Source organism: Ambystoma mexicanum, chromosome 9 (genome assembly GCF_040938575.1).
Source record: "Ambystoma mexicanum isolate Mex_15411 chromosome 9, UKY_AmexF1_1, whole genome shotgun sequence".
Classification (NCBI taxonomy): domain Eukaryota; kingdom Metazoa; phylum Chordata; class Amphibia; order Caudata; family Ambystomatidae; genus Ambystoma; species Ambystoma mexicanum.
Genome location: NC_090931.1, coordinates 131,197,747 through 131,221,305, shown reverse-complemented (window position 1 = coordinate 131,221,305; position 23,559 = coordinate 131,197,747). Strand labels below are relative to the sequence as shown.

Genomic DNA, 23,559 nt, shown 5'->3' with positions numbered 1-23,559 from the left:
TAAAGGCTCAAACGGAGCACCCATAAGAAACTTAAGAACAAGGTTCAAATCCCAACCTGGCACCAGAAAAGGTGACGGAGGGAACACATTAGTGAGCCCTTTCAAAAACTGCGAAATTAAAGAAATGTTAAAATAGGAACACTCTTCAGACGAGCGCTTAAATATGGACAGTGCCGCCAGGTAACCTTTAATGGTCACCACTTGCAAGCCCCTGTGGGCCAAAGAAAGCAAAAAAGACAGAACCATGGGAATGTCACATTCAAAAGGATCCACATTCTGAACTCTGCACCAGTCGCAGAACTTTCTCCAACGGCAACGGTACAGAGACTTAGTTGCCGGCCGCCTGGCCGAGAGCAACACCTCCATCAGGTCTTCACGGAGGTCCCAATCCTTATACCTCAACCTTTCAGAAGCCAAGCGTGAAGATTGAGGGATCTGACCTCTGGATGGAGAACCTGACCCCCCTCCCGTGAGAGCAGATCATCTCGGTAGGGAAGACGACGTGGAGGGCAGATGGACAAGTCGAGAAGGTCCGGGTACCACGTCCTCCGGGCCCACGCCGGAGCAATGAGGATCATCCGGGAACCGAACCTCCGTAACCTCTGCAGCACTTGCAGGATGACTGGGACTGGAGGAAATGCGTACAGCAGTGGAAACGACCACTCCACCACGAACGCGTATCCTAAGGCTCCTTTTGGAGGAAATTCCTGCGAGCAAAACCTTTCGCACTTCCGGTTGACACTGGAGGCGAAGAGATCCACTTGAGGGGTCCCCCAAAGGGCAAAGATCTCCAGGAGAATCTCCTGAGCCAGCTCCCACTCGTGAGAGATCGAGCTCTGCCTGCTCAGATTGTCCGCCGTCTCGTTGTCGTCTCCGGCCAGATGAACAGCCGAGATCGAAACTTCCTGCTGGATGGCCCAGAATCCGAGCTGCATCGCCTCCCTGCACAACGGAAGTGACCTTGCCCCCCCTTTTTGTTGAGGTAGTGCATGGCCACCGTGTTGTCTGTTAGAATCAGGACACTCTTTCCGCGCACAGTCGGCAGAAAAGCCTTCAGGGCTAGCCTGACGGCCCTCAGCTCCAACAGATTGATATGGAGTCTGGATTCCGACGGAGACCAACGACCGCTGACTGTCAACTCGTTTGCATAAGCTCCCCATCCCGTGAGGGATGCGTCCGTCACGATCGTCACCTCCGGCCAGGGCAGCCAAAATGGGGCCCCCTTCATCAGATTTCCCTCGACGGCCCACCACAGAAGGTCCCGGGCTACCGAGGGCGGCACCTGAACAGGGTCCGACAGCCTGCTGGAGGACTGAGACCACTGGAGCTTGAGCGCCCACTGCAAAGATCTCATCCGCAGACGAGCCTCTGGCACTAGAAGAATGCAGGATGCCATGAGGCCGAGCAGTCTCAAGAACTCGGACACTGGGAGATCCTGGACAAAATGAAACTTGTGCACCATCTGCTGAATGTGAAGAGCCCTCACCTGAGGAGGAAAACACTGCCCCAGGGACGTGTTGAGCACTGCTCCGATGTACTGGAGCCGCTGCGTTGGTGTCAAATGGGACTTCTTTAAATTGAGGGAGAAGCCCAGCCTGTGAAGGGAGTAGCAGGTGACGGACAGATGATCCAGGACTTGCTCAGGAGAGCTCCCCCTGATCAACCAATCGTCCAGGTAGGGGTAGACGTGAATCCCCCCTTTCCTGAGATGCGCTGCCACCATCACCATGAGCTTGGTGAAAACCCTCGGGGCGGAGGTCAATCCGAACGGCAGGACCCAAAACTGAAAGTGCGAGTCTCCAACCGCGAACCTCAGGTACTTCTTGTGCTTGGGATGGATCGGCACATGGAAGTAAGCATCCTTGAGGTCGAGAGACACCAACCAGTCCTGAAGTTGAAGGGCCTGGAGGACATGAGAAAGAGTTACCATCTTGAACTTGTCCTTCCTGAGGAGTTTCTTCAAACCGCGCAAGTTCATGATGGGTCTCAATCCCCCGTCTTTCTTCGAAATCAAAAAATAAGGGGAATACCATCCCTTGTTCCTCTCTGCTACAGGCACCAGTTCTATGGCGCCTTTCCCCAGCAGGGCTTGAATTTCCTGCACAAGGAGCGGATCCGGACTCTTCAAAGAGAGGCTCCCTGGTGGATTGTCGTGAGGCCTCTGCCGAAAAGGAAGACAGTAGCCGTGGGTTATGATCTCCAGAACCCACACATCCGAAGTAATGGCTTGCCACTCTACAAGATGCTGTGCCAGCCTTCCCCCAACCAGCGAACCATGGGACCTGGCCTCATGACTGAGTGGTAGCGGCTGCGGCGTTGCCCGAAGGCAAAGAGGCAACTGCCCGAGCGGCCTTGGCACCTCAAGTACCTTTATTTCCACCTCTGGCACTCTTATGATGGCCTATTTGACTGCTAGATCCCCTCGCTTTACTGAAGGACGAGTAATAGCGAAAGGAACCTCCCCTCCATTGCTGTCCCCTAGGGCGAAAAGGCGGAGGTTGGCGAACTGCAGCGCCCAACGACTTCGCTGCAGCTTTGGAGGTCTGCAACCTCTCAAGGCTCTCGTCAGCCTTGCTGCCAAAAGGTGTTCACCATCAAAGGGCATGTTGAGGAGCCAGGACTGCACATCAGGAGCGAACCCAGACTTCCGCAACCACGCAAACCTGCGCATTACGGTGCTCGCCGCCATGGACCGGCTGACACAATCCGCCAAGTCCAAACCCGACTGAACGGCCTCACACATGGCATCCTTGCCATCCTGAACCATAGCAAGGAAACCATCCCGTTCGTCCCCTTCGGGAATATGTTCAGCCGCTAATGCAACACAGTTCCACATAGTGTGTGTGAAACGAGACAAGCACATATGGAGTTGGCCGCCTGAAGCGCAATACCCCCCGAAGAAAACACTTTCTTCGCCCAGCCGTCAAAACGTTTGTCGTCCCTATCCGGAGGGATGGTAGGATACGACGCCTGCTTTGCCGGGGCTGTAGCCGCCTGCACCACCAAACTCTCCGGAGTGGGGTGCCTAGACAAGTAGCAGGGGTCGCTAGTGGCTGGACGGTATTTTCGCGACGAAGACTTGCCCACTGCCGGGAGACTCTCCGGAGCAGTCCAAGCCGCCGCCACCCTTCTCTGCAGAGCCATATGAAAAGGCAAAACCGGGTCAGTGGGTGGACCGAGATCAAGGATGTCCGGGAGATCATCCTGAACGAACTCCCCTGGGGGAGCTGACCAACCCAAGTACTCGGTAACCCGAGACATAAGGCGCCGATATGAAGAATCGGCCTGAGTGCCAGGCTCCGGCCTACAAAACTCCACCTCCGGAGAGGTGTCCAGTCCACTGGCATCATGCAGCGACTGCCGCAGGTCAGCAAACTGGCTATGGCCCGAGAAAAGTTCACCTGGAACCGGAACCAGGCCGCCATCAGAGCCTTCATCACCTTCTGAAATGTACTCCAGGCTGGGAGAGGAAGACCTCTGGGGACCAAAGCAGTGCCTCACCTTAGCCAGAGCCTTTCTAGGGGCAAACCCCTTGCCACGGGGCCCCTCCGACACCACCGCCTCCAAAGGCGTCGAGGGCGCCGAGCGAATCGGCGTCGACGTCAGCTGCAGCGCCGTCAGCATCGGCGGTGTCGACACAGGCCTTGAAGCCGGAGCTCTGAGCGTGTCTCTCGACGAGCTAGGCGTCGACGGCGTCGACGGACCCCTCGGAGGCGGAGCGTCGAGAGAAATCGTCGACAACCTTGGCGCCACAGGCATCAACGTCTTCTTTGAAGACGGCACAGGATCACGCGGTCTTGAGCGCGTCGAGGACTCGGACCTGTAACAGGCATGGCGAAAACGGCTACCCTTGTCCGAGTGGGACCTCTCCCACGAGCCGTGCCGACCACCAGAGCCCGAAGGCGTACGAGCGGTGTCTCTCGACCGGTGCCGACCGACCCCACTCGGAGGCGCGGACGGACCGGTGCCCTGCGATTCAAGAATCGCTAGCATCTGCTTCCCAAAGGAAGCCCATTCCTCCGGTGTCGCTTGCATGGAGGGATAAGCAACCCGCCGACGGGCGGAGTCCTCGGAAGAGGACGGGGAAGGCGACCTATGCCGGCGCTTCCGGGAATGCCTCGAAGAGGCGGAGGAGTGGCGAGACCGACACCTGGAAGTAGACCCACTGGACTTCTGACGATGACGCGGAGTGTCGCCCCTCAAGTCATCCGTCGAAAGCCCCGCAGACCTCGACTTCCGGGGCTTAGAGACCCGGCCCACCGACGGCTTCTTCTTGCGTTCCCGCAAGCCCTTCGCCGTGAGCGACTGGCAGTCGACACAGTCGTCCGTATCGTGGGCCTCCCCAAGGCACCAGAGGCAGGCGTTGTGCGGGTCCATGACCGACATCTTGAACCCACAGTCTCCGCATTTCTTGAAGCCCGGACGCGGGTTTGAAGACGAAGAAGGCATTGCCACGAACAGGTCTTCACAACAAACCGAACAGGTTCAACGAACCGAGAATTGAAAACAGCAAACTCCAATGAGTCCAGGCGTACCGAGATTCACGAAGCGAACACGTTCGCGGAAAAAACGGAACTGAGGCTATGGGCGTCGTGCGTCCTACTTATCACTTCGGGTGACGTCGGCCGTCGGAGGAGGTCCTCTGGGACTGCGCATCGACGCAGGACGCAGACGCCAAAGATTTTCCGAAGCAGCACAGCTGTGGACATTACCTGTCATAGATATGGAATACGTCGGAGGACCCAATCCCCTCGAAGATATTTTTGGACAGACCAACCCCCACCCACCCCATGCTCCGAAATTACCACTGACGGCACTCGGAGCGCTCTAAAGGGTCATTTGGGGGGCAGCCAGAACTTGTTCTCAGAGATGCCATCTTCCTTCACGAACCACCCGGTGACGAGTCCTACTGACCGGGCCGCCTCTGCTCCGGTGAGTGGGGACATAACAGACGGGGTCGAAGGACGCCGCCGGTCCGACCCCAGCAAGCCAGTCGTGGACCAACCACCCAGAAAAAAGCTCTCTGAACCCGCTGTGTTTGACGCACAGCAGCAATACAAGGAACCTGATACCAGACTACCACCAGTGAGAAACGTGGATAAAGCAAGTCTGCAAACAGCCTTGCCACGCATGGAAACGCAAAACACCACCCAAGTTGAACTCCACCCAGAGCCGAACCTCCCACAATTTGTCTCTTGTGAGGACAACACAGACGCGCCTCCTGCGCGTTTCCCATATTCGTCTCCTGGAAACCAAAGGAACGGAGGCTCTGTTAGGCTCCTCTCCACTTCTACACGACGGAGAGCAGACTGGTAATCCTGCAGAAGCTGAAATGACACCTCGAAAAGTTTAGCAAGTGAACCTTTCGCTCTCCAAAGACAAACAGCATTGGCCATACTTAAAAAGAAAAAAGCCCTGCAACAAAAAAAATCACGAGACCAAGGCGAACACATAAGCGCCGGTCTCCACCAAAGGAAACATCGTGTGACTACCAAGAAACCTGACTCGGGGAAAGTGTTACTCCCTAAGCCCTTAATGTCCCACGCATTGAAAGACTTCTTTTCCAAGCAAATGAAGAGAAAATTAGAGTCAGAGACAGAACTCTCTGACGCAGAATTACTGGACGCGGTGTCAGAAACGCATTTTGCCCCCAAGCAGAGGAAAATTTGGGAAAACAACTCTGTGAGTCTACTCCCAGAGACCTTGCAGCCGCACGCACCAAAGATTCCAACTCCACCGTTTGAAGACCACCGACTACGAAACAATCACCCAAACTCACCCCCACGAGTAGGGGCAGCAATTCCATCTCAACTGTCTGCGGAAGTAGATCCTCTGTATCTTCCAGGGAACAACGGCGTGAAAAAAGATCTACGGGATCGGTCAGTTATCACCCAATTAGATGAAACTGGACAAAGAAACAAATCTCATCTAGCTCCTAACTGCTCCCAGTTGCTACCGGGAAGTCCAAAAATGAATATAACCGACCAGGTTACTCCGTCTTCACCAAAACAAAGTGACAATCCAATAAATGCATCGACCCCTATAAGAAATAGAAGACTTAGTGAATCTTTCACGAATCAACACAAAGATACACAAGGAAAGAATACTGACCATGTAACAATTATGTCAGCAATCACGGTGGGATTTACCCCCTTTATAAAACTATACGAATTAATAAATGACTCTATGAAAGACTCGCATACGATATCTGCAACAACAAATTCAAAGGTGATTTTTCTGGAAGGGTTAATTACCGCATTAGATTAAAAAAACACTGAGCGTGAACGACTATGGGAACTAAGAATTGCTCGACTAGAAGACCAAATAAGAACACGACCCCCCCCACACACAAGCCTGTGTGACACACCAACATAGCTCTCATACAACAACTCACACAATGGCTGGGAAATCTGCTATTGAAAAAAATGATCGGGCAATACAAACTATCCCTGTACTTGAAACAGCCGCAGTGGTTGACGATCCAAAAGGTTACGAGCCTAGTGGGCAATAGGCTCGAACCGAAAAAAAAGTCTAACTCACACTACTAAGGAGAAAAAAAAAAGAGAAAGACCCAACAAAAATCGCCGCAATATTCAATTTTACTAAATCGGCTGTGTCTCTTCAACCTAAATCAGTGAGATCTTTAGCACCGATCTTGAACACGCCTAATAAAGAAACATCACAGATGGACCAAACAATAATCGAGTTGGACAACTCGCAGACACTTCCTACAGACTCGGTGAATTCATCTTTATTGGATCTAACAATACATCGGGATCAGAAGCCACTGAACTCCCCCACAGTTCATATCGTACTTTGACCCCAACGTCTAACAAAGTCTCTACATCCCTTCCCTCAAACAAACCTGCAAAACTAACACTGGCGGTGTCAAAACCAGCGTCTTCTTCCACAACCACTCCATCAGACGAGTCTTCGACCGTGGCACAGACCAAAAAAGCGTCTAACAAAATTCATCCCATAGATGTAGAAAAGCAGGGCTCCTTCGAAAATGACTGCTTAACAACCGTTAAGGAACCAATCCGGAAAACTACCCAGGATTACCAAAAAGACCAAAAGCGTTCAAATTTTCGATCTCAACATGACCAAAGATCAAGCCCTATTCGCATCTTCAAGATAGAACAATTAGCAGTGGGAAAAAACTTCCTGGTGCTAAACAGAAAAACAGTTTTAAACCTCCTAACAAAAGTGCCTAATTTGAAGACTTTGTCTATGCAAACTTTGTCCTGATTGAACCCTACCACAGGGAAAAAACGGCCAAAGCATATTTACATGTGAAAAATGTACCCCGACATGAGCTAAGTAAAGACGTACACGTGATATTGGAGCAATCGGGTTTCCGCCTTTTAGAAATACAATCCCCATCAGTACCACTGACAAATTCCCCTCTACAGCATAAATCAGAAGCGCCAAGTGACCACTCTAAGCAAAAAACAGTGGACCTGTATACAAGCAAAAGACGGGGCAATTGCACAGATACGGCTGAGCCACGACGTGAGAGGTTTCAACAGGGCTCCAATGTTCGCTACGAAAGAACATATTATTCAAGAACAGAAGACAGAAACGATTCGAAAAAAAGGTGACTAAGATCAGATCGAAATTACGTAGATGAATCTTTCCCAAAACATAGGGAAGAGCAGGTCAGAAGTCTGAAACGAGGCCCGGCAGGCTCATGGAGCTGGCTGAAAAAAGTCCTAAACCCTAATCCTCAAAATTAGCAGCAAAATAAAACAGACTTTCAACCTACAGACTTATTTGTTACAACCGTCTGTCGTCGATACCCTCCAAGTCAACACAATGTGTTCGTGGAACACGAGGGGACATGACCATCTGTTAAACCCCGGCTCTCAAGATCTAGCTCAATTTGATATAATATGTCTCCAGGAGACCTGAGGGAAAAACCGGTGCTTGATGGCTACGATACTGAAATATCACCGCGGTGAAGGGCATTTTAGGCAGACCATTGTCTGGCCTTTTAACAGCAGTTCTTTTTGGCTCTGGCATCTCAATAAAACGGAGTGGACCCACCCAAATGAAGATGCAAAGGGCAGACTGAAGACTAACCTCGCTATTGTAAACGTCTACTAGAACCCCCAAAGAGTTGACAACAACGACTTCTGTGACTTAGTGATGAACACACTAGATAAATTTATAACAGAATTGAGTACTGACCACATCATTATCTGTGGCGATTTTAATGCGAAGTGTCAACTACCTTCTTGCTCCTTACCTACTACAGCAGCTGGCGTAAGAGGAGAGCTATGGTCAAATTTGATGGACGCCAGAAACTTCCACAACGTGGCAACTGTCTGAGGCCAACTGCCTACTTTTCCTACATGGGAATGAGCACACGCATCAGCAACGTTGGATTACACCTTCATCTCCCACGCTTTACTATCATACGCTAGCTCTTACGAGGTATACAAAACGAAAGAAAGTGACCATAACTTGCTAGCCATGGTCTTTGAATCCATGAACGCCCAGAAACTAACCTATATAGCCAATATAGAATTGTCAACCTCTCAGACGCGGGTTCAGCTAACAGCAACAAATATAAGAGAGATAACTCACATGTACGTAAAATAATCTAGAAACACATGTGGTGTGCCAGTTAGGCCGAACTATCTTCCCCTCTTCTTACCACATAGGTTAAAACAAAAGAATCATAATAACCTAGTGAAACGCGTACTGCACGAATACGATAAACTATTGGTCCACAAAGGAAGAGAGCTGAGAAAGTTAAGGCACATATGTATGGTATCAGAGATGGGGGGGGGAGTGAAAATGGATACAAAAGAGGAGAGTGCAATAGTAGAAAAGATCAAATCAAGCGAAGATTGCGAGATCTGTGAATAAGGAGCAGGCATACAAAGAAAGTGATATGGGTCAAGAATAAATAAGATCGGGATGTCAGAAGGAGTAGAAGCGAGGTGATGATTAAAGTCACCAAGAATAATCCGAGGCGACTCAAGAGGAAGGAACTTTTCAGGAAATAGTCTCAGGATCAACATCCATTTGGGTCATAAGTGCCCTTGTGTAATGTATTGTGGGGTGCGTGTGCAGTGTCAAAGAACGAAGGAGACATATCTATTATATATAATGCTTAGGTATGTTTCTGTACTCATCTGATGCAATTTATCAGTGTTAGGTTGCCCTCTGGTGTCCAAATGGCAAAGTGCACCCAATTCAACAATAGCTATGCTGTCAACAAACCGAATGAGCACAGCTCTGCGCGGTCACCTTCCACTATCGCATACATTCGTAAGTTACTTCTTTCCACCCCCACTTCTCTTCATATAGGGCACGGCAGTTCCAGTGTCAATGAACAGTTAATTATCTGCTTAACGTTTCAGTCTCTAAAGAGTGAACGCTGTAGGATGAATGCCTCCTCACAAACTAAAACTGAAAGTCGGTGCTGTAATTATGCTACTGTGCAATCTTATGCCATCACAGGGACTCTGCAATGGAACAAGGTTGACAATTAAGCATCTACAAAGACACATTGTAGAGGCCAGTGTTATCGATGCAACTTAGATACTGTTCTTAAACCACGCATATCTCTCATTCCATCTAATAGATTTAGCCTTTACAATGACCATTAATAATTCACGGGGACCTACGCCCCCTTCCTGGAAGCGATCAGTGCTAATTACAAGGGGGACAGAAGTGACCCTATGCATTACCGACCGATATTGACCGTGACGATAGGCTAGAATGGCGTATATTACGCCAGGAACAGCTAGAAGCTCAATAAAGGCCCAGGGAGGCAATGAATCCCCAGGGGAACCTTTACACAGGTTAGTGAATGTCCAGTGTATTAGGGGTCTGCCACTGTGCAGACTAAAGAGTGATTTACCAAAGACTGACTCATTGTGTAGTCACTTGGAATACACAAGGCATAATCTACGGGCCCATAACAGTCAATAGCAGCGGTCTGGAGCCTTTGGCTCTCCAGATGTTTTGGACAACTCCCATCAGTACAAGCAAGCATAGTCGATTGGGAAGGGTCATGGGACTCGTAGTTCAAAAGAGGTTGCAGAATTGCTGGTTGCAATCCCCTGATCCAGGGACTACCTGGTTCACTGATTATTCTGTGGCAATGATCAGTGAATGGCCACAATCACTGTGTCAGGAGAGCTTGAGTGAAAATGATCGTGTCGTTTGAAAAGACCAAACACACCACCAAATCTAGTGCGCAGGGTAGTGCATAAAGCACAGGGCTTGAAAATGAGATTAGATGAGTAGGCACTAAAACCAGCTCCTGGATGTCGGTCATCACCCTTAGGCAGGAGCTACTGCAGGGCAACCAGGGGCTACCGGGAGGTGCCACTTTAACGTTTGGCCATTGTGTATGCTCCATTGTGTTTAAATGGGTATTTTATGTGTTCACATACTTCTTTATTACTCAGAGTTAATGTCACATACACGATTGTAAGGCACAACTTGGCCTGAGAGGCCAGCGGTAGCTCTTGGGATCTGTTGGTTTCTAGCTAACCTGGCACTCCTGGGCTAGAATAGGTGCTGGTGCTAAATAGGTGCCAGCAATTGCGAACCCTGAAGTAAAATGCAAGACGGCTCCGGACCCGAAAACACACGTCCTACCCCGGCCCCATGAGCAACTGACTCCCTTGCAATGTCCTGACCTCTCACCTCTGCACCTCTGCGCTTCTCACACACGCTGTCACCTTGCAGGAGAAACACCGTGACACTGCACACATAAAACAGCCCAGTGTATGAACTCCGGAAATCTCTGGCACTTGCCCAGTAGAAGATCAGAAAAGCAGAAGTGGCCAAAGGGAAAAGGGGAAGCGTGGGGGTGGGGGGAGTCTTAAAAGCGCAACGATCAAAGCCCGAAAGAAGGCACCCACGGCTCATCACACACCAGAGGAATATTAACAAAGACGGGGGCCCATTTTCTTGACCCAGTTCCTTACTTGGCTGCGTGCGCTTTTGGAAGGGGCACTGGCCCAACTCGACTGGAGAACAGACCAGTGGGTGCCACTGTGCTGTTTGTCATCAGAAATCCGGGTTCGCACGAAGCTTTACAGGTACCATGTCTGCTTGCATAATAAAGAAGAGTCGGGGGTTACAGTAGTGCGGCGATTCTGCTCGTTTACATCTGCGGCCTGTTTTTCTCGCGCGCAGTACTGGATTCTTTTAAATTGGTGCCAAGACACCGCTACAGTGTTGTGTTTCCGACGGGAATAGGGGCCCCACGATGATGCCACTGGAGTGTATGTCGCTGGTTGCCTCGCGTGGTGGTCCGCTGCGACGTGTTTTAAGCTTTCTCCCGGTTGCACTGCGGCAGCCGTGTCTGGCGCTGCGTTAGGGGTCAAGCTGTGGAATGAGTCCGTTGTCTTCAACCGTGGGGCTGGCCCCATAGGGTGGCGCGAGGGGAGGCCGTGGAATGGGGGTTGTTTGGGGGAGGGCAGACTTCAGGCTGTCGATTGGAGATGGGTCAATGAGGAACTTTGGCTGTGCATTCATTTTGGGGGCCCAAGCAGCCTTCTTTGGACTGGAGTGGGGCACAGCATAAACACTTTGGAGCCATTGGCGACGTTCTCTTTAAGACAAGAGGTGCTGATCATCCCATGGCCCAAATAGACCGCCCATGACGTGATTATCCTATGGTCCCAGTAGGCCGCCCATGACGGGATTATCCTATGGTCCCAGTAGGCTGCCTATGGAAGCGATTATCCTATGACCCCAATAAAGCACCTATGGAAGTGATTATCCTATGGTCCCAATAGACCACCAATGACGTGATTATCCTATGGTCCCAGTAGACCACCAATGACGTGATTATCCTATGGTCCCAATAGACCACTTCGGGAAGTGATTATCCTATGGCCACAATGGACCGCCTATGGAAGTAATTATCCTATGGCCCCATTAGACCGCCTATGGAAATCATTATCCCATGGCCCAAATAGACACCCTATGGAAGTGATTATCCTTTTCCCCCAAAAGACCACCTATGGAAGTAATTATCCTATGGCTGCAATAGACCTCCTATGGAAGTGATTATCCTATGGCCCCATTAGACCGCCTATGGAAATCATTATCCCATGGCCCAAATAGAACGCCTATGGAAGTGATTATCATTTGACCCCAATAGACCCCCTATGGACGTGATTATCATATGGTCCCAGTTGACCACCAATGACGTGATTATCCTTTGCCCCCAGTAGACCACCTATGGACGTGATTATCATATGGCCCAATAGGCCCCCCATGGAAGTGATTATCCTATTACCCCCAATAGATCGCTATAGAACATATAGGTCATATACCCACCTGCAATTGAGCTCCCACAACAGACCACCAATGGCCACTACTGCATCATCCTAGACCACCCATGGCCACGAAGGGACCATCCTGTGGCCACCATCAGACCTCCCATGGCCATGATGGAATCATCCTGTGGCTCCCAGAAGACCTCCCTTGGCCACGAAGGGACCATCCTGTGGCCACCATCAGACCTCCCATGGCCATGATGGAATCATCCTGTGGCCCCCAGAAGACCTCCCTTGGCCACGAAGGGACCATCCCGTGGCCACCATCAAACCTCCCATGGCCATGATGGAATCATCCTGTGGCCCCCAGCAGACCTCCCATGGCCACGAAGGGACCATCCTGTGGCCACCATCAAACCTCCCATGGCCACGAAGGGACCAACCTGTGGCCCCCAGCAGACCTCCCATGGCCACGAAGGGACCATCCCGTGGCCACCATCCGACCTCCCATGGTCATGAAGTGACCATCCTTTCGCCACCATCAGACCTCTTATGGCCACCAGCATACCTCACATGGAGATGAAGGGACCATCCTTTGGCCCCTGGCAGACCTCCCATGGCCACGAAGGGACCATCCTGTGGGTCCCAGCAGACCTCCCATGGCCACGAAGGGACCATCCTGTGGCCACCATCAGACCTCCCATGGCCATGATGGAATCATCCTGTGGCCCCCAGCAGACCTCCCATGGCCACGAAGGGACCATCCTGTGGCCACCAGCAGACCTCCGATGGCCACGAAGGGACCATCCTGTGGTCACCAGCAGGTCTCTCATAGCCACAAAGGAATCCTCCCGAGGCCCTCAACAGGCCTTCCATGCCCACGAATGCATCGTCATAGAACCCTTATAGACCACTAAAGGGCCATCCTGTGGCCCCACTAGACCACCCATGGCCACGAAGGAATTATGCTGAGTCCCACAGCAGATCTCCCATGGCCACGAAGGGATACTCCCGTAGCCACCAGCAGCAGACCATCCTTGCCGGCGAAGGGTGCGTTGAGCCCAGGGCCTCCAACAGACCACCCATGGCTCCGAAGCCTCCAACTGACCCTCCCTTCATTCCCCTTTTCTCCTGCTCTCCCGCCCTCCTCCACGCCCTGTACTACACAAGCGCCTAGGAGCAGCCTAGTCTCGGCGCTATGCTCTGCCGGCCCAGCACTCTTGTCTGCGTGTATCCAGAGAGTGAGCTCATACACCGCATTGCCGTGGCTTCGGGTTCATATGCCATTTACACCGTTGGCACCACGAGATGCTTCCATCTCATGGGCTCGGACAGCCCTAAACCGACTGGTAGCTGTGCTTATCAGACACCTCGAACCGCATTCCTAAAGTCACGGGGGACCCTGGAGAGCAGTGAAACGTACCCCCCTCGGGCAGACCCCGTGCTGCTGTGGCGTGCACTGTGCAAACAGAAGACCAGGCCGCCGGGATGCTGTTCTCACGACACCTGTGCACGCAGCTCTGATCTGCGGAAACAAGTGTTTACCCTGACGCTTGCCGATGGAAAGACAAGCCGACAGGTTAATGCGCCTGCTGCTGAGTACACAACGAGGAGATCACGGATCACGCCCTGACTCGGGGTTCCGCCCTGCTGAGGTCGGAAATGAAGTACAGCTTGGTTGGTGATTGGGAGCTCAGCCTGTCGAGTGAAATATTCACCATTTTGGTTTAGTAGATTTGTCCATTTATTTTATTATTATCCAACTTCTGTACTTTTTGTTCTAGAAAACGAGTCTAAACTAAGTGCCACGTTTCCAGGCCAATCATGTGGCTACAAGCTGGCATCTTTCACCATGGGCTTTTGTGCTTTCAAAGGGGAGGTCGTATTTAATATCTGTTGTGTACGTGGTACACGTAATGCGCATGCGCGGCCCAGAGGCCGGCGCATGCGCAGCGGTTAATAAAGGCGGTGCCCGGCGGCAGTTGGGTCCGGAGCGCCGGAACAAGCGGACGTCTCCGTTGTCCGTTCTTGCGCGACGCACCAGCGCGCAGGGCCCAGATCTAGGGGGGGCCCACACTCCACCACCGTGGGCCCTCGGATCACCACACTGGCGACAAGGATGAGCCACGGCCCACTTCCGTGCTCGGCAGCAACGGAGTGACAGAGTCTGCCGTGTCACGGACCAACAGCGCACCGGCAGCCATTTTCTTTCCCCGCTCCCCGTCACACGTGGCGACCGTGGTTGCGGCCCAACAGGGTGCTCGTGCGCCACTCGCCAACGGCGTCGGAAGGTCACTAAAACAATTTTTGGAACGCCCACAGTCTTGCTGGCGCAGGACTGTGGCAACAAAGAAGAAAGAAGGGGATTTCGCTCCCAACACTACCGCAGGGCCGAGACAGCCACCCGTGAGTACCCAGCACTGCAATGGGTGAAGGTGCTGACGATGAGGGTGCCGCAGCCCCGATCCCCCGCAGAGCCCGCAGCTCCCTAGCCCCCATGCCGGAATTCGATGCCACTGGGCCCCCCTTCCAAGCTAGGCCCGAAGTGGCTATTGTGGGTCAAAAGACTAGACATGTTCTTTAGGGCAGCTGGGGTTAACGATGATGATGAAAAGATTGCAACCATGATCTATTCGGCAGGCGCAGAAGTCCACAAGATCTACGACTCCCTTGTCATCCCCGTGGTCACATACGACGCGGTCAAGCAGGCACTCAAAGACCACTTCTTACCCATGGCCAATGTGGATTTTGACAGGTTTGTCATGGGCGCTGAGAAACAATTGGACGATGAACCCCTTGACAAATTCTGCGCCCGCCTGAGACACCTGGCGACCTCTTGCAGATGGGCCGACGAAGAGGAAATGGTCCGCAACCAACTACTACAGGGGTGCAGCTCCGGAAAACTTCGGAGGCAAGTGTTGAGAGAGCCTGGCCTGACCCTCCAGCAGATTCTAGACCTAGGCAGAGCACATGAGCTAGCAGAGGCCAGAGGCGCGAAAATGGACGCTGCCTCGCGACCAGGACACCTCGAAGACGCGTTTGCAGTAGGACGGTCGGCTGTGAGTAGGTCGAGATGGGCGCCGAAAAGGCCTGACACCGCGTCCACACCAAGCAACGCCCCATCGTGCTCGAACTGTGGGTATGACCTCCCACACAGCAGTGACTGCCCGGCGAAGTCAAGAACATGCGCCAGGTGCGGAACACCGGGTCACTTTGCCAGAATGTGCCGTGCGGCTGTCCCTGTTACAACAGCGAGAGGACCAGAGAGAGTGGGGCGAGGCGGTACTCGCAGAGTGAGAGGCATCTCCTCGATTGATCAAGGCCTGCAAGAACTAGACCTCGCGGAAGAAGAAGAGGAGGAGGAGGAAGAAGTCTTCGTCATCTCCAGCATCGCGAAAAGCTCCAGCACGAAGCGCCAACCCAAGTGCACCGTCAACATCAAGGGCATTCCCACCCCTATCCTTATTGACACCGGAGCTTCGGTCTGCGTGCTAGCCACCAAACACTATGTAGCCCTGCCAGGCCCACCAGAACTGTCAACATCAACGGCTAGGATATATGCATTCGGTGGAGACACTCCCCTACCCATCCAGGGTGCATTTGTCGCCCCAGTATCTCATGGACAAAACTCCATCAAAGCAAGATTCTTCGTCACCGACGTCAGCCCCCATTCTTTGCTGAGCTGTGCTGCGTCAGAAGCGCTTGACATTGTCCATTTCACATTTGGGGTATACCACGCAGATCTGAAAAGCATGCTACACAAGTTCGAGAGTCTCTTCAAGGGTATCGGCAAACTGAACGCAGACCCTATCCGCTTGCACATCGACAAGTCCGTAAGGCCGACAGCCCTCAAACACCGCCGAATTCCATTTCACCTGAGGGCACAAGTGGAGAAGGAATTGCAACAGCTAATGGACCGAGACATCATCGAACGGGTAGAAGGGCCCACCCCTTGGGTTTCGCCCATCATAGTAGCCCCAAAGCCGAAACAACCAGGGGCCGTGCGCATCTGCGTGGACATGAGGCTCCCAAATGCCGCCATCAAAAGAGAGCGCCACCTCACGCCCACCCTGGATGATATCGTCGGTGAACTCCAAGGCGCCAAGGTCTTCTCCAAACTAGACCTCAGATCCGGCTACCATCAACTGGAACTACACCCCGAGTCGAGGTACATTACTACGTTCACGACGCACGAAGGATTGTACCAATACAAGAGGCTTAACTTCGGGATCTCATCCGCGGCTGAGGTCTTCCAGAACGCCATAAGAGGAGCATTGTCCGGCCTGAGGGGTGTCATTAACATGTCTGACGACATTTTAGTCTTCGCCAAGTCAGAGAGCGAACACCTTACAAGGCTGGAACGCACATTTGAGAGGCTCCAGGCGGTAGGACTAACACTGCACCAAGAAAAGTGCGAGTTCCTTAAAGATCGGCTGGAATTCTTCGGGTTCACTTTTCATGCGGACGGCATTTCCCCTGACCCTGGTAAAGTGAAAGACATCAGAGATGCACCTCCACCCACATCTCCAGCAGAAGTTCGGAGCTTCTTGGGGATGGTCAATTACTGCGGCCGCTTCATCAAAGACCTGGCCTCCCTATCAGAACCGCTGAGGGCACTTACCAGGAATGACGTACCGTGGCAATTGACAGCGACGGAACAAAGATCATTCAATGCCATCAAAGAGGCCCTGTCAGAGCAGGAGACAATGGCCTACTTCCACCCCAGCCGGGAATCAGAGATCGTAGTTGACGCCAGCCCTGTAGGACTAGGGGCAGTCCTCATGCAGGCCGACGAACTGGGAGCCATGAGACCCATAGCATACGCTAGCAAGGCCCTCACCGACACGGAAAGGCGCTACTCACAAATCGAGAGAGAGGCCCTTGCCATCCTATGGGGATGCAAACACTTCAGGATATACATCCTCGGCAGACCTGTCGTCGTGGTCACAGACCATAAACCCCTGATTCCCATCCTGTCCGGCACTTCTTCCAAGCCGCCTCCCCGTATCGAAAGATGGATGCTATCGCTCATAGAATACAGCGTCAGGTTGGTGTACCGCCCAGGCACCCACAACCCCGCAGACTACCTGTCCCGCCACCCAGGCACGAGGGACGCCCAGAACCCGGTGGAGTTGTCTGACGCTGGGGACGCTGTGCATCTCGTCGTTGAATCAGCTCTGCCAGTGGCCCTGTCGAGGGAGGACATTGCAGATGACTCGAACTCTGACGAGGCATTCTTGCGAGTGAAAAGAGCGGTAGCCACGGGGGAATGGCGGGACGTCCTCCTGAACAACGCCAGAAGAAACCCGGAGGCGCAGAGAGACCTACAATCAATGTGGAAGGCCCGACACGAGCTCTCGGTGTCCACGGACGGCCTGCTACTGCGGGGAGACCAGATCGTGATCCCCAGGTCCCTGGTCACGAGGGTTCTCCAGCTAGCCCACACAGGGCATCAAGGCATGGCTAAGATGAAGGCGCGCCTAAGGCTGAAAGTCTGGTTCCCCGACCTGGAACACCGGGTGACCAATTTCGTGAGGGCCTGCATCCCCTGCCAAGCCGCGAGTCCGGCAGAAAAGAGCCCGCCCATTCAAGCCATGGCACGGAGCGACGTGCCGTGGGGCACCGTCCACGCAGACTTCGGCTCGACCGGCAGAGGCCTATACTTCTTAGTAGTGACGGACCAGTGGTCGAGGTACCCGGAGGTGGAACTCGTGGAATCCACCGCCAGCGATCACACTATCCTGGCCATGGACAAAATTTTCGCCACCCACGGCTTCCCGCTCGAGATCTGCTCGGACAATGGTGCCCTGTTCCAAGGGCAGCGTTTTGCCAGATATTGCGCAGAACGAGGCATCAAGCACCGTAAGGTGACCCCGCTGTGGCCGAGAGCCAATGGAGAGGTTGAGCGGTTCATGCGGACACTTAACAAAGTTTTTCGCATTTCTGTCAATGGAGGGGAGGACCTGCGCCATAACCTGATCGAATTCCTCCGTGAGTACCGGTCCACCCCACATCAATCCACCGGAGTTGCGCCCGCCGAGGCACTGTTCAAGCGAATACCCAGAGGGTTCATACCGGAAGCAGGAGAACGACACCCAGGGGTGATTGATGACGCACAGGTGGCGGCAGACAGGGCAGCGAGAAACGAGAAGGAGACAATGAGGCGGAAGCTGCCGGAAAAAGAGATAGCAGTAGGAGACACCGTCCTGGTCCGAAATAGGAAGACGGAGGGGAAACTCTCAATGACTTATGAAACACAACCGGTGGGAGTTACCCACGTCAAGGGATCCATGATCACGGCGGCGAACGCGCGTGGGATAGTGACCAGAAATGTGTCCTTCTTCAAACGCATAGGACAAGCAGCCTCTGAAGTAGAACCGGATCCTGGCCAAAGGCAGGCGGCAGAAGCGCCACCGGAGAACGTTGAACCGCCCGGAGACCCTGAGGAGCCAGAGAACCTCGAGAGGGGCCCGCCCAGGTATCCCCGCAGGGAAGGGCGCCGCCCCCCACAAAGGTTCCAAGACTTCATTATGGACTCAGCGACCTGAGCAATAAAGTCTAAGTATAAAATGTTTTGAGCCACGTTGGCCCCCATGTTTAATGTTTTGTTGTTTGAGGGGAAAAAGGAGGGATGTTGTGTACGTGGTACACGTAATGCGCATGCGCGGCCCAGAGGCCGGCGCATGCGCAGCGGTTAATAAAGGCGGCGCCCGGCGGCAGTTGGGTCCGGAGCGCCGGAACAAGCGGACGTCTCCGTTGTCCGTTCTTGCGCGACGCACCAGCGCGCAGGGCCCAGATCTAGGGGGGGCCCGCACTCCACCACCGTGGGCCCTCGGATCACCACAATATCCTGGCACTTTGAAAGAAAGAAGTTCATGAGAGATTATTTAAAATATACTGCCCGAATTCTTAATTCTTTGAGAGTATGATGAAAGGAGTACCACCGAGGTTTATAATAAGCGATTGCAGCTAGTCAGGGGCAGGATTTCTTCAGCAATCGCAGCTGCACCGATCGTTTAACCCGATCCCCAAGGGTTATTTATGGGCGGCGTTTTCTTAGCTCAATAAATGTGTAATGCTAAGAATGAGCTGTAATGGACTGTTCCTGCAGGTTCTTCTTAAAGCCCTCGTGAATTGTTGAAAGATTTCCAGGTATATATATGTGCGTGCTTCTATTGTGGGGACAGGCCAACCATAAAGGGGCTCTCTAGTGCTGACCCTTCTGCACCATCGACAGATGCCACAATACCAGCCCGGCGGTATTAGTAGCGCCAATACCGCCATACAAAATGACTGTTGCCACCGGTGGTCACAGTGGCGTCACCGCTTAACTGAGTTTCTGATACCCCCTTTATAAAATCCATTTGGACATATTTGGGGAATTAAGGTATTGCTCGTGGTCATACCGCTATTTTTAGATGGCTATACTGCCATGCACATGCTAACGGTTTTACAGTGTGTGGCTTTTGCAAGGGTGCAGAAGTAGACGGGGGCCACAAAGGTGGTATGCTTGTTGGCATAAACCTTTCTTGAACTTAAAATAAGGAAAAGTACCCTACCTGTGCCTATAACTAAGAGGGGTTTCCCTGCCACAAACAAAACTAAGGATAACGTCAGAATGTCAGTTAAAAGTAAATAGTTCACTGTCCCGTGTCCCAAACCTATTTCCGTCCCTTGCACTTCACCAGAAACCTGGAACTAGATTGGACCCTGCTTCTAGCAGGATGACTGCCTTCTTCAGGATGTTTCAATCAGTTCACAAATGGTGAGGGAATATCTTTCTTCCCCTAGCCGTCACTAGGCTTTAATGTGTCGTTCCCCTTGATCAGGGAGGAGGCCTTTCTCTCTCTAGATCTTCTCTGCAAAGTTCCAAAACTATTTTGGGAAGGTGTCTCCCTTCCCCAAGCCTTTCTCAGCCTTTCTCTTTCCAATAGCTTTATTTGTCAAAGTTCTGTCTTCTTCCAAAGGACACATCTCCCTTCCTCTGGTCTTCTCGTAACTTATGCCAAAATGATCTCTTCTTCCCTTGGGCCTCTCAAAGGCTTCGTCCCCCTGGACTTCTCATGTCTTGTGTCAAATGATCTCTTCCCCTCGACTTCTCGTGTCATTGTGCGGGTCCCAGGCCTCTTCCTCAGCTCTGTAAAATGGATTTCTAAAGACTGGTTCACTAACCTGCCAGGCATCGTCTCGTATATATAACTCTCTTGGTTTCTCAATGTTTTGGTCCCCGACCCCTCTTTCAGCTTTGTAATGTTTTTTACCTATGCCTTGTTCCCTATCCTGCCAGCCCTCACTTTGAGTCTCTTTGGGGTGCTCTTTCACCCCCTCTGTTCGCAACCGGTCTCTCCCTTCGGTCCCACTGGAGGAAGAGGGCTCTGTACTTCCTTCCAGCCACAGCTCTGGGGTCTCTCTGTGCCTTCCTGGCCCCCTCTGCATACCTTTGCACTTGGTACGCAAGGGTTCGGGTCCTCTCCAACACCAGTAAGCTTCTGCGACTTCCCCTGGGCACTCGCGGTCTACCCGCGGCGGCTCCACCCTACTGCTTTCTCACTGCACATCGGTTCTTGCCTGGACCACTCGGCTGGCTTGGTTTCTGCCACTGGATGCCAGGTTCCCCAACAACCAGGTAGGTTGTGGCTCTTCTCCATCTTCTCTGTTCCTGCCTTCTTGCACCTGCCGTTCGGGTCCTAAGTGCGAAGTCTTCATGTTGCTTTGCTTGGTCAGGACTGACTTCGAGGAGAACCCATCATCAGTTTTTTTGTCGGTTTGTCTTTGTAGCTTCTAGTAGCTAGTATGTTCGCATCGGTTCCGCTTAGGGCTCCTCATTGTCCTGCTCTTCCTCGTAGCAGTACTTTTGTAGTCATCCATATTCACTCTTCCTCGTCACAGTATTATCTGTCTTATATACATAATTGCTATGTATAAGAAAATTAGTAGAAGAAAGAGGAGAGGAGAGGATGGGGCTGTCTGAGCCCTATTTGTACGGTTGGGTGAAATATGTCTGGCATCATGATGTTGTGGATACCGCGTTCTCCCCTAACAGTCCTCACGTCTCCCATAGAGGGGGTCCCCACCTGTGGGATCCTCCCACTAAATACCACCCCAGCGGGACCATCGGGCAGCGGCTTCACTTCCCTGGCCCCATGGGAAAGCCCCCTGCCGGGGAGAAGTGGCGGCATTGTGGAATCCGTCCCACTTTACAAACCCATAATCAGTTGGAATGAAAAAATAGAAGGTAATGGGTTACTGCCCTTTTTCAGTTGCCCCCATACTCATAACGAGACCCTAGGAGGAGGCCCCTTTGTTTGATGGGGTCATTTTGGGTTCTGAGACCCAGCCTGGCATCTTTGGATTGATCTAACCCCCTTCAGGTGTTTGTGTTCTTTCTTTAAAAACAGTCAAAACACTGGTGTTGGCACTTATTTCAGCTGAGGGCAGTACTGCTGGGCGGCTGCTAACAAACACTTCCAAAGTTCCACCCACCCTGCCACCTTGTCTCCTCAGAGGGTCCCTTTTGTTTGCCTTGAGGCGCCTTTTTCCCCTGCAGCACATTTCATTCTGGAGGTTGGACCTTCAGCAGTTAGTTATGCTGTGTAAAGAGACCACACTCCCTATTGCGAACCTGTGCGTCCAATCCCAAAAGCTAAAACACGAAAGTGTCTTAACCGTAAGTCGCTTCTATTGTGCTCCTTGGGCAGTGGGTGAAAACCAAAACCACCAATAAAACACCCCTTGGCAATGCCAACAGTTTGGGCTTTTGTGTAGGCATGGACACTGCCGTAGTAGTATTAACTTTCATCGATGGTAGCAAGTTCAAAGCGGTGCAAGTGCCTGGGCAACTAATAGCAGTGCCTGGAATATATCATGTTTTAAAAAAAAATGTTATATTGCCCATTTAGCTTTTAACAAAATACAGTATCTAAACATACAAATACATTAACATTAAAATTGTACTGCAATGGGCATTTGTATAGCTACTTCGACCCCTGGTATGGTCTCAAGGCACTGTAGGTTGGATGCCCTGGGGGAACTGGTCGAAATATGGGAACATTTATTCTGTGAGAAATATAATGCATGTGTGTATCTTCGACAATAAGAAGGTAGCGCAGGGTTGCCAAGTCCCTGCTAGTCACCCATGTTGAGCAGGTAAGCGGGTGGGTGCATAGAGGGTAGCATGCGAGAGAAGGAGAACATGTGTGCAGCTAGAGCACATTTTACCGTGGGGGATAGCTTCATTCTAGTGTTCTGCAAAGTATGTGTAATCTGTACACCCTAGTGGCTGAGGTGTTGTGCCCTGTGTATTTGAGTGCTTTATGTAGAGTTATTTGGCATGGGGTATGCAAGTGTTCAATTAGCAAACAATATTAGGCGATACTCAAGACTTACAGCTAGATGCAGTACAGGCTAAGTTCAGACTTACAGCTCGATGCAATACAGGCTACAAGCAAAAACACAGCTAGATGCAATACAGGGTACAAGCAAAAACACAGCTAGATGCAATACAGGCCAAATTCAAAATCACAGCTAGATGCAATACAGGCCAAATTCAAAATCACAGCTAGATGCAATACAGACTAAATTCAAAATCACAGCTAGATGCAATACAGGGTACAAGCAAAAACACAGCTAGATGCAATACAGGCCAAATTAAAAATCACAGCTAGATGCAATACAGACTAAATTCAAAATCACAGCTAGATGCAATAAAGACTAAATTAAAAATCACAGCTCGATGCAATACAGGCTAAAGTCAGAGTCATAGCTAAATGCAATACGGGGCCAACTTTAAGTATTACTGCTATGAAATGTATGTATGGAAAGGCAACGTATTGCGATGTCTATGGTCACCTAATATGTGGCGTGGTAGTAAGCATTGGTTTATGAACTGAAAACAGTAGCTCTGATTGTGGAAGAGTGATACTTAATTATTTTGTCGTTACTAGTAGGTTGTGTGGCCTGGCTTTGGCTCACTTGGGTGAACGGGGCCAAACAGGGAAAGGGAGCTGCCTAAGAGGGAACTGCCCTTTGCCTTCCGCCCTTCGCCAGCTGCCCCGGACAAGGCTGCCCTGAAGGAGTTGTTAAAGAGGACCGATTGCGGTCACATGCGTGAACCACACACCTATCGACAAGGGGCAGGGTGGAAGTGGGGATGGGCGGGGGCACAGAGTTAGGCGCGACGGGGGAACACAAGAGAAAACAGATCAATGGAGAAAAACAAAAGAACAAAACGGAAATGTGCAGTTTGGAAGGAGTACAGAGAGGGAGCCTTAGCCTCGGCTGCACACCGTGCTGTGAGACGATGGAA

General features: G+C 51.8%; 1 protein-coding gene across 4 annotated transcripts in view; it reads left to right on the top strand.

The window, feature by feature from the left end:
- The window catches only part of DIXDC1 (DIX domain containing 1), a 560,841-nt gene that overhangs the window by 10,470 nt on the left and 526,812 nt on the right, over nucleotides 1-23,559 (top strand). The window contains exon 1 of one of the 4 annotated variants that reach the window (XM_069614292.1): nucleotides 10,933-11,066. The exons of the other annotated variants lie outside the window; for them this stretch is intronic. The gene's annotated coding sequence lies outside the window, so the exon portion shown is untranslated. Of the gene's footprint in view, nucleotides 1-10,932; nucleotides 11,067-23,559 lie in introns of those variants that run through there. 4 annotated transcript variants of the gene reach the window in all.